The sequence below is a fragment of the Nomascus leucogenys genome, chromosome 7b, assembly GCF_006542625.1.
Source record: "Nomascus leucogenys isolate Asia chromosome 7b, Asia_NLE_v1, whole genome shotgun sequence".
In the NCBI taxonomy this organism is placed as follows: domain Eukaryota; kingdom Metazoa; phylum Chordata; class Mammalia; order Primates; family Hylobatidae; genus Nomascus; species Nomascus leucogenys.
In genome coordinates, this window is record NC_044387.1 from 49,902,674 (window position 1) to 49,916,437 (window position 13,764).

At 42.3% G+C, this 13,764-nt stretch overlaps 1 pseudogene; it reads left to right on the plus strand.

The window, feature by feature from the left end:
• The first annotated feature begins 1,135 nt into the window (after window positions 1–1,135).
• On the plus strand, window positions 1,136–4,505 carry LOC115835850 (annotated as a pseudogene).
• The last annotated feature ends 9,259 nt before the right edge of the window (window positions 4,506–13,764 follow it).

Here is a 13,764-nt window from a genome sequence, read left to right on the forward strand (position 1 = left end):
GGTTCCCTGGAAGCAGACTCTGAGATGAGGAATTCATGCACAGAGGATGTGAGGGAGGCAACACCAGGCAGGAGACCCTGACCCACACTGAGGTCTCAGTCTTTCCTACAGGGAGCTGTGGAGCTGGGAGGATTTTCAGTTCCTCCTATATTGAGGCAGAGTCTTGAGAACTTGGCCTCAGGCAGTCATGAAACCTAACCTTGCTGAGGAAGGGCATAAACCTGGAGGAGGCAGTTTTCTGCACTAAGCCGCAGTTCCCAGGGAAGGCACAGCTTTCAGCTGCCACAAGCTCCCAGCAGTGCTGGGTGGGTGAGCTCAGAAGAAAGAATCTGGGCAGATCCTACAGTGTCCACTCCACTGGTTTTTCTGTAGAGAATGACTTGAGCCTAAGCTGGGCAGTTCTGGGGACTGATCCAGGATATTCAGGCCAAGGACTGGCTTGTCATGACCTATGGAAATCCAGAGCCCAACTGATGGATGTCTACCTCAGTCCGATGATTCAATCAGGCCCCATTTCCCTAAGTCACGGCTGAGTCCCCACACCCCAATACATCCTGGTCACCTAATTCCGAATCCACTCTTAACGCTCCCTCTTCAGAGTCTGCCTGGAGGGCTGGAGGGACTCAGATCCAGGGGTTCTCAGATCCAGGTGAACTGGGCCAGCCCAGTTCATGAATTTGTCCACAGTCTTCCTGGCTGGAGGAAATGTCCCATCCTGGTCATTTCATCTAAATGATGGATTGTGTCATTAGGACACTTTTTAAGTATTTCAGTGAGAATAGTTGAGTCATTTAAGGAACCAGTCACCCATGTGGAGTCATCAGGACGTCTGATGTCATTTCACCAATGGTGCTGATCCTTTTAGGCCATCCCCATCCCCACAGTAGACCAGCCATTGCCATCCTCAGCTCTGCCATTGTTTATTTTTCCAATCAATATTTTATGTAAACTTGTAAAAAGCACCAAAATAGCACCAGAGTTCTCAGTCCAGTGTGGTTTTCTTGTGCTTTTTACAAGTTTACATGAAATATTGGTGGGAAATTCAACTTTAAGCCCCATGGTCTCTGTGAGCATCCCAGGGACACAGCCTTTGGACAGGGTGTGGGGTCTGCAGGGTGGGTGCATTGTTCCTGCAATGAGGTGTATCCCGTCACTGAACCAAAGACCACCTGGTGGCCAGAGCTGTGGCCTGAGGCAGGTGAGAATCCCCTTCCCTGTGGAGAGCATCTCCTCCAGGAGGCTGGAAATGCCACATCCTGGAGCCAGGGTCCTGAGTGCACCACCCCACCCACCTGAGACTCCCCTGAGCACAGGAGCTGCCCCCTGAGTCAGAGTGTGCCTGGAGATGGAAGGAAAGGCGGAGGGAGAAGGGGTGGGGGTGTCTCTGGAAGTTCCCAGGACTGAGGGCTCAGCTCCCCAGAATGCTGTTGATCAGAGAGGGACAAGACCATGAGAGTGGCAGGAGGCTCAGGCAGCAATACCAGGTGAAGAGCTCAGGCCCTGGAAACCCTGTCTTCTCAAACCGTGGCCCCCTCCTAGAGCACCTCGACCTCGGGGTGTCTCCCAGGGAATCCCAGCCCTGTGGAAGCTGCCCGGGCTGACACCCGGGCCCAGGCACCTCCAGCTGCATTTCCCAGGTGAGGCTCTCACTGTCCCTGGGCTCCTGTCAATGTCCTGAGTGACGCTGTGTGAGTCTTACAGTCAGGACGGAGTTACTGCAGCCCGGGGGGATAGGATGCACTTTACTGGACTTCCAAATTGAGGACTGATCCTTTGACACTTCTTGAGCCTTCAGGGCTGGCCTCCCTCTTAGGCTCCTTCTGGGCAGCCTCAGCCTCTCTTCTGTCTGCAGCTCTGCTGCCCCCTGCTGGTGGAGAAGACAGAGCCCAGGAGCTTCCCTCCTCCAAGTGACCCCAGAACGCCTGTCACCTGCGAGGGTAAGGACTATTGAGTCCAGCCTCAGTCTGTGCCATATGTGAACCCCTCTGGCTCAGCACAGAGAGGTGGCATATATGGTTGCAGGGAGGTGGGGCACACGCAATTCTTATAATTGAGTCTCAGGTTGAAATGCTCTTCTCTGTTCCATGGTTTTTGATCACAGAATGGAGAGTGCAGGATAAACTGTAGCTCTTCTGTGAAAAACATAAGTCCAGAGAAATGCAGTCATATCTACATGCACTCCTGCTTCCCGTATATATTGAAAACAAGATTTTTTTTCTCACCCCAGTAAGAACAGCTGCATTGTAATTGGGGGCACCTGATGTTTCTGCCGCTAAACTTCAGTTGTGTATTTCAACCATCATCACCATCACTGTCATTGTGTTTTTTCTATTACTCATAAGAACAAGAAGATTAAGGTAGGCAATTATGACCATAACTAGGTGGGACCTTTCAGTGTTCAAACCACAAACAACCAAACTCAGTAGCATTTCCTGCAACTGTTGTTTTATTAGTATTGTTTCATTTTTCATTATAACCTTATTTATCAAAAAGTTAACATTTCAGTGATTAAAATTAAGATACTTTTCTTTTACAAGATTTTGATCATTTTTACCTATTTGATGTGGAACTCTGCTGCTTGTTGTTAGAAGGCCTTTCCTTCTCCATAGGAATAATCAAAATTAGTTTTAATCAACATTAGGCTCCTGTTGGATCGCAGGCCCTAAGTGGATTCCTAGGCCCCAGGTGCACATCAGGCACAGGTGTACAAGCAGACACTGGGTGGACTTACCTGTGTACAGGTGAGGAGCTGACCTGGGGGGAGGATGAGCAGCCAGCAGCCCAGAGAGTTCTGAGTAGGTTTTATGGAAGGAAGGAGCCAAGGATACGGAAACTTAAAGAAGTGACTTCACTTCCTTGGTGATGGACTCTAACTGAACTTAGAACTCTGGTAATCAGGCATCCACATCCCAGGGACAGCCCCGCAGCCAGCTCCCTCGGTGGGAGACGCTCAGGAGGGGAAGATGTTCTCTTGCTGCATCCGCACATCTTGAGGCTCCTGCTTCAGGAGGGCCCAGAGCGAGAGCCTTTTCCCACAATGCCGAAGCAGGCTCATCTGTTGGGATTCACTCAGGATGGTGGCAGAAATATTAAAGGGAAATATTAGGGAAAGTTATAGGGAATAGTCACAAACCTTTTGGAAGGCGGAAAGGTTACATAGCTTGTAATAATGGAACAGGCTGAAGGCAGCCGCTTCTTACCTTAGAGCATTAGCTCATGGGGTAAATGCTAGGGACAATAGAGGCTTCCCCAGTTAAGTCTGTTTACCCTACTTCCATTAACTAACCTTTGAGCCAGATGGTCCTCTTGGGGAGGAGGGGGGAGGTAGACCCGGGAAACTGCCCCCAATGGTATTTACTTTAAACCATGGCACCTGAGCTTTAATCATTCGTAGAACTACTCTCAACCATGTTAATTATCCACAGGAGTATTTACTCAAAGCTTCCGTTGTAAGTTCTATACTAAATAAATGCCTGCAGTGCGAGCTGCTCAGGGCCGGCTGCAGTGACAAACCTCCCTTGGTGTGCAGGCGGGGGACACTCAGCAGGACTGGCAAAGCAGAATAACTGTGTGTCAGTGTACATTTTATTCATGCGTCATTTGGGTCAGGGTGTGCGGGCGGATCCCCGCAGCTCAAGCCCTCTTGTGAGGGGCAATACCTCACTCATCTTTCACTCCAGGCACCTCTGGCCATTTGGGGCCATTGATCCCATTGGCGCCACATCTGCACATTGTCCTTGTCCAGCTGGAGCCTCTGGAGTTCATCGAGGCACAGGCACACGGTGAGGTGGCCTATAGTCTATGAGCCTTTGCAGGGGCAGTCTTTTCGGGCTGGGATACCTTAAATTCAGCGAGGTTGATTCTGTGTGTGAAAATTCCAGTGGACAGTGACTGACGTTGGTGAGTCTTTCTTCTTTCTCAGCTCCTATTCCATGTGCAGCAATACAGGAACTTCCAGCACCAGCTGATGAGCCAGTGCCAGCACCAGGGGAAGAGCCCCCTTCAGGGACAGAACTGGAGCTAAAGGCAGGTCCAAGTCCCTCCTGCCCCTGTCCTGGTCCTGCCAAGGACCAGCCCAGTGAGGAGCTACCTGGCATCGTGAGACCTGCTCTAGCCACTGGCCTCAGCCCTGGAGCTGAAAGCATGGCTGGAGCAAGAGGTGGAAGAGAGGGGGTGGCCAGCACGGCCCCAGCCCGCATCTCCCACGCTGGGCTCTGTCCTGGGCACGGTGGGAAACGTGGAGGCAGAGACCCGGGTATATGGCCTGCGCTCCTCTGACTCACCAGAGAGAGGCTTCTCTCATTCGGCGGAGCTGCAGCCCTGCAGCTGAAGGGCCTGCTGCTGCTCCTGCTGGGGTGGTTTGCCTGCCTGCAAGAGGCGCTGGAGAGCAGGAAAAGAAGCCTGGGAGGAGGGGTTCCAGCAGCTCCTCCTGCTCCCAGAGGCGGCTTCTTCCTCCAGCCTTGGAGGTCTGCGCTCAACTGGGCTTCTGGGCTGTTTGTCCCTGAGGTGATGCCCAGGACAGCCTCTTCCTGACAGGTGGGCAGGGGTGAGGAGGCCAGGGGGCATCTCCAAAGGGTATCAAAACCGAAGCTTCGAAACTCAGCACTTGGGCCCCAAATTCGCCATGCCATGCCACCACCTGCCCTAGAATTTATCCATAGTGTTAAAATTACAAGTTTCTACAATGACATTTAAATAGTTTGACTTTTTGAAATTTCATGTATTCTTTAACTCCCTGATGTTGTCAGATGTTGTTTTAGAGGCTATCCTGAACATCTCTGATAGTTGTGTCTCTTTGCTGTGGTTGTTTGTGTGATCGAATTACCATCTAATCAACTGTTACTGGAAACCTTTCAGGTACGGCTTTTAGAAGACCTTGACCTACTTTTGCTTGTTTTTACTCTCTGGCTTATTGTGGAAAGAGGGATCATGTCAGCCCATTCCTCCAGCAGATCAATCACCTGTTGCCATCAGAGATTTGGCATCAGAGTTTCAAAAATTACACATACAAGTTGATACGTTGGTACTTTAGCCAATCTGGGTGCCAAAAGATAATGCATTACGCTAGGTAGCAGAGAAACAAATTCATTTCTCATGCTTCTGGAGATGGTAAAATCCAATGTCAACTGGTCAGCAGGTTTCGTGTCTGGTGAGGGCTGCCTTCCTTGTTCATAGACTGCCATCTTTTTACTGTGTCCTCACATGACAGAAGAGATGAGGGAGCTCTCAGCAGTCCCTTTGATAGGGACACTGATCCCATTCATACAGTCTCTGCTTTCCTAATCTAATCACCTTCCAAGGCCTCACCTCCAAATCCCATCATATAGGGAATTAGATTTTAACACATGAATTTGAGGGGACCGTAAGATTTGGTCTATAGCTTCAGGTCAATCTGAGCCCTTTGCACTCACAAGAAATCTCTAATCTTCTATCAGTGTTTGCTGGTCCCTGCTGGGTTTAGGGAAATCTTTAATTGCAGCTCTTGATTCAGCTCAGTCCAACCTTAAATTCTACATTTGCCCACAAATCTTGTTCATGGGACAGAGGGACTTTAGTGGCAACTGACTATTTGGAGTTTTAGGAGAATCGATGGAGGAGGGTTTGAGATCTGGAGGAGCAGAAGTGGAGGGAGGAGAGGAGGAAGGTGCAGAAGGAGAGAGGGCAGAATGTGAAAGGGAAAGAGGGCCTCTGGATAACAAGAGAGCAACTCTGGTCAACTAGATAACTCTGGTCAACTAGAGGCCAAGGAGGGTAATCTTCCTTGGATTCTAAACTCAGATCCCATATCACATCAGCACCACCTGAGGAATACATTTTTTCAATGCATATTCCTGGGTTCTGGAAATTTTGATTTCATAAATCTGGAGTTATGCTAATTCATCTGTATTTATCATAAGAATTTTGGATAATTCTGATAAAATTAGACCACAAAGCAGAGCTTGACAACCATTCGTTTGGGGTGTGTATCTGGAAGACGTTTGATTATATGAAATAATCACAGAAAACTGAGTAGGAATCGTTTGTTTAAAAATGCTTGCACATAATTCAGCTCTTCCTATATGTGTAGTTTGACCACATAGTTGGCCTCTACAATACCAAGATAGTAAACATGTAGAAAGTCTTTTAAAAATCAAGTAGACAGGAGAAAGGAGTTGGATAGAAAAGCAAACTGGCAATAGTCTGGTAAGAAGAGAAGAGAAGGGGGAGGAAGTAGCGTATATTTTTGTACATTATTTGATGACATCTAAATTATAAGCTCAAAGGGTGTTTGTAAGAAAGCCAATAATACAAGTTTTCAGAGCGTAGAGAGTGTAGTGGCAACACTGATTTGCTGGGAAAGAGAAGTGTACTCTGTCTTGCTGCGTTTTGTTGAACAGGCTAAGAAAAAGGGTTATTATTTAAGGAGTGTTTGTTTTACTGGTGCTGAATTATTTTACCTCATACCTAGTTGAAAATAAAAGGGCTATAATGTGCTTAGGTTGAACACAAAGTCCTCTGCTATCAGTAACATCTTAAGGAGCTGTATTAGAGGAGGGACAAGTGGCAATGGTGGAGTGGATGGCTCTTTGCTTATGTATTAAACCAAATAAGGTGGCATATATTTTATTAAGAAATCTGTGAAAATGAAATAAAACTCAGGTTCATATTCTTAATCGGCACACTATTTGCTATGGCAGCAAGAGCAAAAGGCTTAAGTACCAAAAATGTACATTAACTACAAACATTTTCATACAAACAAAACAATGCGAGAATCTTTATATGACAGTAACTCCTATGCCCAAAATATTTTTAACTGAGATTGAAATCATTTTCTACATAACAAATGTTATCACTGTATTCGGAGATGATATATTATTTATATATAGATACTATAACTTATTTAAGTTATTCATTATTTATTCAACAAATAATTCTGTGAAATGTACAAAATGCTGGTTTTGGCACTGAACGTAGAATTGATATAAAATATAATATTTTTTCTAAGTGGCTGATTAAAAATACAAAACATATGTTAAATAGAGGTTGTGCTACTGAAAACAGGCAGCGACTGACTTGCTAATAAAAAAGTCAGGAAACCCAGTGGGATTATTTTTAATAATAATCAACATTTTAATACAGGTCTCTTGTTTTTTCTCATGGAAATATATTACAATATGGATTTTCTGGTGTTTGGTATCTGAATATTTAAGTATAAAAGGTATGGTGAGTTTTCCAAAGATATTTTACCAGCTTATTTGCCCATCAGTGACTCGTAAGCTATTACGTGGAACCACATCCTCTCCAACAACCTCTAGTATCAGTCTTTGTAAAGCGTGTGCATTCAATGTGTGTTGGTTTTGCAGGTGATTATTTTGTTATCGAAAGACAATAGGATACCTAGCTTTAAAAAGCGAGGCATGCAGAGGCACATGTTTAGAGTGTGTCCCGACCCCGGAGATTAAAACTAATCCAATTTGTGCCTCCACTGTTCAATAAAAAGTTTCCTTAAGAATCCAGAGATCAGGTGTTCCTTTGAGAAACCACTTCAATATGGTTTCTCACCTACTCATTCCAAGAAAATTGCTCTTATCAAAGCACAAACGGTATCCATATTGTTAAATGATGAATTGAAGCATCATTCCTCAGCCTTTGCTTAATTTATGTATCAGCAGCATTTAATGCAGTTGATCTCTCCCTCTTTTTTTCCAAAACTTTCTTTGATAGAATTCTAGAACACTTAACCTACTTTCCTCTTGACATTTTTGATAATTATCCCTAGTACTTTTTTGCTGGTTTCTTCCCATCTTTGCTAATTTTCTTTTTCTTTTCTTCTTTCCTTCCTTCCTTCCTTCCTTCCTTCCTTCCTTCCTTCCTTCCTTCCTTCCTTCCTCTCTCTCTCTCTCTCTCTCTCTCTCTCTCTTTCTTTCTTTCTTTCTTTCTTTCTGGACGAAGTTTTGCTCTGGTTGCCCAGGCTGGAGAGCAATGATGCGATCTCGACTCACTGCAACCTCCACCTCCTGGGTTCAAGCAATTCTCTTGCCTCAGCCTCCTGAGTATTACAGGCATGCGCCACCACGCCTGGCTAATTTTGTACTTTTAGTAGAGATGGGGTGTCTCTGTGTTGGTCAGGCTGGCCTCCAACTCCCAACCCCAGGAGATCTGCCCAACTTGGCCTCCCAAAGTGCTGGAATTACAGGCATGAGCCACCACGCCCAGCCTACTACATTTTAGGTATTAGATAACCACTAGACTCAGGACTTTTATCTTTCTTATCTTTGCTTTCTTACTAATTTTTGTGTCATTTATTTCCTGATATTTTATATGATACCATAACAGTAGACTACACACAACACTGTCGGACTTCTCCACTTGGATGTGGTTTGGGAATATCAAAATTCATAAGTCCACATGGAGCCACTGACACTTCCCCAAAACTGCTCTTTCCTATTCTGTTTAATGGTAATTCCCATTTTATAGTTTCTCAGCTCAATATTCGTGGTGTCCGCTTTTAATTCTCTCTGTCTCTGCAGCTCTGTCATTGTCTCTCTGTATCTGTCTGGTTCTAATTCTCTCTTTTTCTCACACACACACACACACACACACACACACACACACACACACAGATTTTCAGATCTGACATGTATGAAAATCCTGCCAGCTTTACCTTTAAAGTGCAGTAATTCCAAAAGGTATTTGCAAATTCACCTTCCCACCCTCACCGCTTGGTGACTATAGTACTTCCCTCACAAGGCCAAAGTTCTACTGCAGAGGTTTCTTGGAGAAATAATGCAAACTGTTATACATTCTTATTTCAGGGGCCTTCAAAATACAGGCTAGCCATGTTCTATATGAATTTAAGCTTCTGTCATCGCCCTATTTTTCACTCCAGTCTCCACACAGCAAGCACAGGATGGAGTTAGAATTCCAAGCCATATCACAACACTCCTGTTTTAAAGTCCCTGATCAATTACTCCTTTTTTCCTCATTAGAATTTAAGTTTAACGAAGCTGGGCAACTTTGTATATTTTACCGCTGACTTATCTTCAGAGCTGGAGGTCACTTGGTGCAAGGTAAATGATCAGTAAATATTTTCAAACAGCAGAATCAATTATAAATAGTTTATTTTTTGAGTATACATTTAGACTTAAAAATCAAGAAAATAGATTTGTCAAAGAATTCTGTTTTGATATTATTATCCATTGATTAGATTATCTATCTTAGTATAAATTTCACTGTGGGAAGCTGTAAGCATTTTCTAAATTTTAAAATAAAAGGCAAGGAATTTAAGTGTCTGCTCCTTTTATTTAAGGAATAAAAAGAGACAAGCTTATTTTTTTATTTTTTATTTTTTGATAGAGTCTCACTCTACTGCCAGGCTGGAGTGCAGTGGTGCAATCTCGGCTCACTGCAACCTCCGCCTCCTGGGTTCAAGCGATTCTCCTGCTTCACCCTCCCCAGTAGCTGGGATTACAGGTGTCCCCCACCACGCCCAGCTAATTTTTGTATTTTTAGTGGAGACGGGGTTTCACCATGTTGGCCAGGATGGTCTGGATCTCCTGACCTCATGATCCGCCCCCACCTCAGCCTCCCAAAGTGCTGGGATCACAAGCGTGAGCCACTGCGCCTGGCCAAGCTTATCTTTTAAAATACATTGTATATATGTACACAATCTAAATGTAATTTTCTCTCTTTATCCCTGAATATTTTTTAAAGGTGTTCATGTCCTCACTTTTAAAATCCACTTCAATGATAACATCTTAAAAGATATTTGCGGCCGGGCGCGGTGGCTCACGCCTGTAACCCCAGCACTTTGGGAGGCCGAGGCGGGCGCATCAAGAGGTCAGGAGATGCAGACCATCCTGCCTAACATGGTGAAACCCTGTCTCTACTAAAAATACAAAAAATTAGCCAGGCGTGGGGGCGGGCGCCTGTAGTCCCAGTTACTCGGGAGGACGAGGCAGGAGAATGGCGTGAACCCGGGAGGCGGAGCTTGCAGTGAGCCGAGATCGCGCCACTGCACTCCAGCCTGGGCGACAGAGCGAGATTCCGTCTCAAAAAAATGATACTTGCAACTTCCTTAAGAATATCTTGGTGTTCCACTTGCCAAATAATACATTAGCAGTACAACTTCCTCATAATGCTTTAATTTGTTTGATTAAATTTATAAATTTCCTACTCTCAACTCGTAATTTCTTTCAAATATAATACATTCTACTTGACCTTTGTGAGGTTTTCATACCATATATTTATTATTGAAATGGTTTTGATATCTGAATCAGAAGTCAGAAGTTTATAATTGTATTGTTGGTTAGACTGTAGATTTTTTTGGGGGGGTTCTGTTGCTTATTGATTACAAAGTGTCTCTGCTACTGAAAAGCTTGAAATATTTTTTCTTTCTTTCCCCTTCCTTCCTTCCTTTTTTCCTTCCCTTTCTTCTTTCTTTCTTTCTTTCTTTCTTTCTTTCTTTCTTTCTTTCTTTCTTTCTTTCTTCTCTTTTTCTTTATTTCTTTCCTTTCTCTCTCTGTCTCCTTCTCTCTCTCTCCCCTTCCCTCTCCCTCCTCCACCCCTCCCCCTCCCCCTGTCTTCCTCTTCCCATTCCCCTTTCCCTTTCCTCTTCCCTTCCCTTCTGTCCTTCTTTTTCTTTCTTTCAACAGATTTTGCTCTGTTGTCCAGGCTGGAATGCAGTAGTGCTAACAGCTCGCTTAAATTATTTTTTAAGCAGATATTTATCTAACTTATGTTAATCAAATTTCTTTTCAATGTAACCAACATTTCTTTTAAGTGAACAATTAAATATTTACCATGTTTTAGCCTCAACAGTTTACCTTCTGTAGCCTCAACTTCTCTGGCTCCAGCAATCCTCCCATCTCAGCCTCTCGAGTAGCTGGGACTGCAGGTGGTGCCACCATGCCTGGCCAATTTTTGAAAGTTTTTGTAGAGATGGGGTTTCACCATGTTGCCCAGGCTGGTCTTGAGCTCCTGAGCTCAGGTGATCCTCCCACCTCGGCCTCCCAAAGTGCAGGGATTCTAGGCATGAGCCACCATGCCCAGGCAAAAGGTTGAAACATTTTCTAAATTTAAAAACAAAGTGCATGACATTTAAATACCTCTTCCCTAAAATTTGGAATAATGTTAACACCATATAAACCCAGAGCATGTATTTTTAGGTTAGTAACATGTGGGTAGTTTCCAGTTCTTCTAAAAGTAAAACAATACATATTTTGTATTAAGATAATTTTTGATAAAAGAAGGTATTTAATTTTTCACATGAAAGAAATGTGATTACTTTGAAAAGAAATTTAAAGTAAGTTATATGAATTTCTGTATAAAAAATAATTTAAGAAAAATAATGTCCCAAAAGCAGCGGTCATGGCATTTATTCGAGAGAGAGGAAATTTATCTTGTTCTTTCTGTGATAACAAATGTGTATGGATCAAGATTATTCTATAGGGACATAGATTAAAAGATAGCATAAAATTTTATTTTAAAAACAAAGACAACTTTTTGGTACATGTATTAAATGTAAGAGAACACACAAGCAGCACAAAAAATGAAATCATGCTCATTTTGGGGGGATATTATGGGATACAAACAAGTGGAGAGAGCAGTTTGACAAATAAAATTCTCATCCTGGCTTGGTGTGGACAGAACCTCATAGTCTGAGAACAACCCCAGTATGTGGTATTGTTAGGGCATGGCCCCTCCGTATAAAAACTACTCTCATTTAGTGAGAATTGAAGTAAAATAATACTGTTAACCTCAACACAGAATGATTGGTTCACCAATTGTGTTATCATTCTACAATGTTTAAAACCAGAACAATTTCAAATTAGCTGTGAAATAAGTCCCTTAGAGAAACAAATTTCAAGATACAACCCCCTATCTATCTATATCTATGTCTATACCATCTATATCTATATCTATATATCTGTATCTATATCTATATCTATATCTGTATCTGTATCTGTATCTGTATCTATATCTATATCTATATCTGTATCTATATCTATATATCATCTGTATCTGTTAGGCCATTTTTGTATTGCAAAAAGCAAGGGCATTCTTCTAAGCCTTCTAAACTTTATAGGATCACACAAACATTGATACAATGGTGATAGACACAGATAGAAGTTAATATTATTCAGAAAACAGTTTCATTTCTAGTGCGATGAACAAACAATTAAGGTGTTGGTGGTCTTAGGCATTATTTCCCAGTAGGGTCCATATTTTTGTGTGCGAAAAATAGTTACTAGAGGGAGAGCAAAGAGAGCACTCTCATTGTTCCCAGAGAATCGGACTAGAGAAATATGAAGTCGCACATCTTCATCAGCGTTTGTATTTTTTGTCTTTTTGATCGTAGCCATTCCAGCTAGGGTGAGATTATATCTCACTGGGGTTTTGATTTTAATCCCCTCGCTGATTAGTGATGTTCAACATTTTTCTCATACGCCTGTTGGCCATTAGTATGTCTTCTATTGAGAAAAGTCTCTTCAAATTCTTGGCCCAGTATTTAATGGTATGATTAGTTTTTTTGTTGTTGCTGATTAGTTATTTCAGGTTTTTAATTTTCTTATACTGAATATTAGGTCCTTGTCAGGTGAGCAGTTTGCAAATATTTTCTCTCATTCTACACGTTGTCTTTACTCTGTTGATTGTTTCCTTTGCTTTTCAGGAGCTTTTTAGTTTAATGATGTCCCATATCTTTATTATTTGTTGTTGCCTCTTGGCCATACAACTTTTATCTAGACCAATGTCCTAAAGAATTGTTCTTCCCCAATGTTCTCTAAGTTCCCTTCTAGTAGTTTTATAGTCTGGGTCTTATATTTGAGTCTTTAATCCATTTGTAGTTGATATTTTTATATGGGGGGATAAGTGTCTAGTTTCATTGTTCTGTACATGAGTATACAGTTTTCTTAGAACCGTTTATTGAAAATTGTGCCATTTTCTCAGTGTATGTTCTTGGCAGCTTTGTTGAAAATCAGTTGGCTCCGTATGATAGATGGGTTTATTTCTGGGTTGTCTATTCTGTTATATTGGTCTCAGTGTCTGATTGCCAATATCTTCCTGTTTTGGTTACTATAGTTTGTAGTATATTTTAATTCTAGTAATGTGATATCTTCAGCTGTGTTCATTTTGCTCAGTATTGCTTTGGCTATTCAGGATCTTTCTTGGTTTTATACCAATTTTAGAGGTTTTTTTAAATTTCTGTGAATAATGTCATTGGTATTTTGAAAGGAATTGCATTGAGTTTGTAGATTGCTTTGGGTAGTAAGTTTTTTCATTTAATATTTTCTAAATATAACTCCACTGACTCTGGCTTGCATTACTTCTAATAAGAAATCAGCTATTATCTGGGGATGGTTAATGGGTTAAAAATGGTTTTTATATATTTTAATGATTACATTGCAGATGGTGCTGTCAGTACCTACATAGTATCCCCAAAGTTGACTCATGTGTGGCAAGACTAAAATACTTCTTATTTATACATTGAAGAAAAAGTTTACCAAATTTTAAAAAATAATGAGCACTGAAACATTTGAGCAAATGCTCAACTTCAAGCACAATAGGAGAAATCAAAAATAAAAGTGTAACAAGATAACTTTTTTATACCTGATAGGTTGGCAAAAATTTGCACTTTCACCAATGAATTCCAATCAATATTTAGGGCTGGCATTGTAAACTGGTAGAACCCCTCTGGAGTGGAATGTGAAAACGATGGGTAAACATTACAAATGCACATCCTTTTGACCCAGTAATTCCACTTCTGAAAATTTATCCTATGAT